Here is a 6,000-nt window from a genome sequence, read left to right on the forward strand (position 1 = left end):
AAAATAGTATCATGGAGTTACATAGGATGCTCAAGACTGCTGAGGAAAGCATTGTTCCACCTAGGAACACGAATTCAATCACTCTTGTGCTGTCTATTAGGGAAAGTGATGTCAAGAGAAAGATGCCCTCTCATACCAAAGTTAAGGAAAAAGGAAAAGGAAAGTAGGTGCTCCGAATTCCAAACCTAAAAATGATGTTTCTAACAAACCACCAATAAGTGACCCTAAGGAAACCATTTGCTACTACTGCCTAGAGAAGGGCTGTTGGAAACATAGCTACCATAAATATTTGGAGGATCTTAAGAAGAACAAGGTCAAGAGTGTTGGAACTTTTGGTATGTTTAAAATTGAATTACATTCGACATCTACTTTTAATAATTGGAGATATGTAACCTAAATTTTTTATGATGTGTAAAGACTAAGAAGAAATGGGAAGATAACGCATAAAGAGCTTGACTTGATCATGGTAAAAAACAGCAGAGTAGTTGTTACCAAGATTGGATATTACGAGCTTTCTTTACCTTCTAGTTTTTCTATTTTTATAGATTGTTGCTATTCTCCTTACATGGAAAGAAACATTATTTAATTTCAGAGTGCATCATTTTCTCTCAAAGTCTTCCAAGTTCTTTTGGTGAATTGTGATTCCACTTGAGGCATTCACATTATTAGTGCTAGGCTCTTAAAGCTCCAAGCAATCAACCACAAGAAAAGGTATGCCATCCTACTAGTTTTTATATTACATGTACCCCAATCACATGCTAGTTAGGATGAAACCTTGGAAAAAGAAAGTTTGCATGTATAATAGACAAAACATAGATCCAAGGTTTCTAGGGTTGCATGCACACCATAGGAGTGTTAGAATGCTCAAATCCAATTAGTGGTATCAGAGCCTATGCTTGTTTTCAATTTTACTTGATGCAAATTGCTAAAAAAAACGATTTTTTTGCTCACTATTCAGTGAACTCGCTGAGTCCACGGGGGGGGGGGGGGGGGGGGGGGGAGGGGGGACTCGACGAGTCCATGTGAAAACTCATCCTACTCGTCGAGTAGGTTCATGCACTCGACGAGTAGGAGGCCCAGAGTGTAGAATTTCGAGTTTGAATGTTGGAATTGGACTGGGAACATTACCCTTAACTGTTTTTGAACTTATAAACCTGTTTTTGATGTGGTAACAATCATTCTAATCCAATTTCAAAGATAACTATCAAAGTTTAAAGTTTTATAGTAAGATCATATGATTCTTGAAAATTGTTGATATGGACTATGCATGCTTATGAGTTTTGATAGATCATAGATTATTTGACATTGAATGTTAGTTTAATTATTGATCATGAATGCCTTTTAATGGACTCCATAACTTGTCCTCAAGTTATGGAATTCTAGGAGTCTTTTCCATTAAAATTATTAAAACTCATAAGTCATAGAAATGAAAGGTTTTGAATAGTTTCAAAACTTGCCCTCAGGTTGTGGAATTTGTAAAGTCTCACACACATTAATACTTTAATTCCAATCCCTAGAATTTTAAAAGTTATACTTTATAGTATTATAAGTTAATTATACAAACATATATATATATATATATATATATATATATATATATATATATATATATATATATATATATATATATATATATATATATATATATATATATATAAGATCAAGTCAGTCTTACCGTCAGTAGGCCTCATTCACGAAGCCGATCTATAAGGGGGTATAAGATTGATGCCTATAAAATGACAGCTTAATGGGTGTCACTACTAGAAAAACAGCCTTTTACGACGAGCAATATGTGTCGTAAAACGCTCATACGACACGCAAATGTGCGTCAAGGAAGGCTCTGTCATAACGAGAGACGACACGCTTTTGCGCGTCGTCTATAGACGACGCGCATTTATGACATGCAATGTGTATCATTAAAACCCCTGTCAAGAAAGGTCATGTCATAAATGAAGATGATACACATTTTTGCGTATCGTAAATTTAAATGTTTACAAAAAATATATTTATATATTTATTAATTTTCAAATAAAATTTGCATTTAATGTCTCATAATAGAAATAAAATACCATATACAAAAAATACAATCCATTACATAAAATTTAATGTCATACAATTCTATTTTTTACAATATATAAATTTGCATCTATTCTACTCTGTACATCAAATTCCAACTAAGTAAAGTTGCATCTTCCCTTTCATAATTCTTTAAGACTAATGAACCCATGCTCCAATAATTCTTGTGATCTGATCAAATAAAAGTCAAAAAATTAATATGCTAATATAATTATTTGAAGAATGAAACATGGAATGTTGGTTGTGAAAGACGAAATTACCCTTTTCTCCATCCAAAGAATGTGGGATTTGGAATAAATACACTACAATATGAATTACCTGATATCAACAATGACAAGAATACCCCGATACAAATGGTAAATATTACATGTAAAGCTATCAACAATGACAATCCTTGAAAATCTACTCAATGGGAAAGACAAGTGAAAAATGGTTTGTATAATCAGATAAACTTTTGAAAGTAGAATTTACCTCTTTAGCCTCGACAAGTGAATGCAAGACTATGTTGTAAATTGGAGCTCCTGGCATAGTTAATTGGTTTTCTGCCACAAGCAAGTATTGTTCAATCTCACTTATCATCCCTTCTGATCCAAGTGCTTTCAGTTGTAATTTGTAAATCAAACAAAACTATATTTTTAAGTATTTATAACCATCTTAATTTCTTTAAGTAAATAAGTGGATTGTTGTTTTACTTTTATAATAGCTTTTTCTGATCATATTTAACATTTATGAAACTCAAATTAAAAACAAAAAAGTATTGCAAGTCAACCCAACCGAATCAGTTGATATAAATGTAAACAATGCAAATAGCAACTCATATGTTGTAATATTTGGAGCCACTTTCAGCTTCTTCATTTTACCAAAAACCTGAATCCCACAATCAGGTTCATCCTGCATGATTAAAGTAAACAAACATAAATTTCTCAAGATAATTAATGATAGTATAATTAATAATTAATGTAAATTGTGTGATATATGGTTACTAACCAGTGTGTCACATGCTCCAAGCAACTGATTATAAGGATAAGCAGTTGTACATTGGCCCATCTCACTCAAGAATGACTCAGCCAAATTCAACTCTAAGTCTTTACTGCATCTTGTTGATAATGTTGCAAGATTTGAATCAAGTGGCTTCATATTCCTTTCTTCCATCAACTTTACCTGATGCACAAAATACACACAAAAAAAAGAAAACATTATAGAGGAAGGGGTAATTTCGGAAAATGTGAGGGGTATAATATAATAAGAATGCAAATACTTAATACCACTTTCATGCCATCATTGAAACCCCTCTCCTGAAAAAACACTCTAATAAGGCCATCGTATGCACCACGCGATGTGTTAAATGCCAAGATTTTGCATCTAAAACACATAAAACAAAATAAAATCAAGAAATGACAAGTTTTCAACTTTAAAAGAAAAAGGTAAAAACAGAGCGAAACACATTGTACTTCATCACTTGGTTATATGAAAACCAAGTAACAGGAAAATGGTGTTTTTTATGTGGTCAAAAAGTATAATGGTTTAATCAATACTGAAAAGAGTGAAGTGTTAAATCAATAAAATGTTGAAAGTACAAGTGTTTTTCTAAACACAAATAATATGTAATTTTCTAATTAAAAACATACTAAATGATGTGGTACCTAAAAGAATAATTGATCTACAAGCTCATGGTTTTTCTCCCATTCGAGACTACTGTAGAAAGGTATCGGTACATCTAATCTTGAAATGACCAATTTACCCTCCAGTATGAAGGCTCTGATAACCATTGGGATTTAGGGTTTCAATGTAGTCTTTCATCTGTCAAAAATGTGTAAATGAATTAGAAAATTAGCTGAAAACCAATTAGAATCAAGGGCAAAATGGTGAAGATACACACTGCTCGAGGTATGGGGGTCCAGATCCCATGTTCCAACCCAAGGACATGGTAGCAAATCTGCAACGAATAGCATTTATATGGAATAATGTTCTTCTAAAAGTTGTGCACCAAGTATTTGGAAAATGTAAACTTTATCACATGTTGTGCATTACATAAAGGCCCTACACCAACACAAACCTTGGGTTTGATTATGATCCTCAGCTGTTAAACCAAATACAAAAAGCATGTCAGAAGAATTAAACTAGATGTAGATGAAACTTTAAAAGAGGTTGATCCATCACCTTACCTGTAAGGTTCCTTACAGACAGAACGCACTTCGGTTTTAACAGTCATAAGGTCTAAGAACTGATCATCTTCAATCTTCTTAATCAAAATTTAATTTGCCTAATAGAGAAAGATAACAATCAGCCAGGAAAACAAATGTAATGATAATAGACTTTAACAAATTTAATTTCACATATGACAATGATTCGATTTTATTACAGGAAAGTACTTCTTTAATTTCTTTCTTCTCTTCTTTACAGAGTTCTGCAACTCGTCTCTTGACTTTAGCATACTCTTGTAGATTGGTACATTCCAAGGAGCTTTGCAATAGGAATAGGTACACTACCGATTCCTTAAGCTTGATCTGGACCTTGAGAGAGACGTCCTATAGTAGCTATATGAAGGAATAGGTGAAGAATGAACATAATTAACCTTCACAACGGATAAATTAATCCCCTGAACCATATCTAAGCTAATCGAAAGAAGAAAAAACCCTTTATCCTCCGCAATACTTGATGACAAAACGAAACCATGCAGCAGAACTTGCAAGACTCCCACATGTGAGATGATGGAAGTTCAAACGAAACCATGCACTAAGAGCTCCAGCATAAGAAACGCCAAACAAACACCATGGATTTTCAATTTTTGTTATGTTGAGTTTTGAGTTTAATGATTCCTACAAGATCATCGAGGCTAAAATGGTATCAAAATAAACCCAATATTCGAATTACTCAAAATAAATTCATCTATAAACCTAATAAAATTGACGGAAAGCAGCTAAGTCAAATAGTTCCTGCTTAGATGAAAGAAATTTGAGATTTTTAGTAGTTAGAGATTTGAATGGAGAAATCTTTCCGTAGTATCGATACTCAAGTCTGGCATGGCGTCTTTTTTCTTTGGAGCCATCGCCGTTGCCCCATAACTTTGGAGATGGAGTGCCCTAATGTTGCCTTGACAGATGTCGACGATCGGGAATGGCAAGCAACGATGGTTGAAGTGCGAGGGAAGAAGCAGGCGACAGTCAATGTCGGGAGGGGAAAGGAAGAGCGTCGATAATTAGGGCAAGAGGGAAAGGAGAAAAAAGGAAGGCGGGGTTTTTAATTTTTTATGATTTCATTTCCCCCCTGCAATTAAAGGATGGAACGCGCGTTTCCATTAAAATTTATAAAGCGACACCATCCGACGACCCACATTTATTATAGGCACCCTTTGTGTTTTTTTTTGTTTAGACACTAATTTAAGGGCACGCAAAAATACGCGTCGTAAATCCTTAAAATTTATAGAGAGATGACATTATTTTTAGGTCACACACTTTTGCATATGGTAAATCAATGCGTATCATAAATTACGCGTCGTAAAAGACTATTTTTCTAGTAGTGTCCACTCTCACCCACCGCTTCCTTGATTGGTGGAGGGTCGTTAGCCGATCGGGTAGGATAGGACACTAATTCTCATCAAGTATAATGATTATTATAAAGTAACTAAATGTTTTATAAATTCCCAATCATAGTTACTTTAGGAAAATGTGAATTTGGTGCTAACCCATGAAATTACACTTTGTACCTTTCAAATTCGTTAGTGGAGCGTGTGTGGTTAACCGACACACCAACATGGACTAGTAAGAGTGGCAATTGGTAACTTAATGTTTATAATACATTGGTGGAATGTGTGTGGTTAGCCGACACATCGATTAGGTGATAAAATTAAGGGTACCAAGTTAATTTGCATGGTTATTCACACCTTGTTTTGTGATCATCGGCATCCCAATCACAAACTTGAAG

The 6,000-nt window shown here is 34.1% G+C and overlaps 1 pseudogene; it reads right to left on the bottom strand.

The window, feature by feature from the left end:
• LOC111886699 (polyadenylate-binding protein 2-like) overlaps nt 1-4,510 on the bottom strand; it is a 30,805-nt pseudogene extending 26,295 nt beyond the window's left edge.
• Nucleotides 4,511-6,000: the final 1,490 nt, after the last annotated feature.

This window comes from Lactuca sativa, chromosome 8 (assembly GCF_002870075.4).
Source record: "Lactuca sativa cultivar Salinas chromosome 8, Lsat_Salinas_v11, whole genome shotgun sequence".
Taxonomy (NCBI): Eukaryota; Viridiplantae; Streptophyta; class Magnoliopsida; order Asterales; family Asteraceae; genus Lactuca; species Lactuca sativa.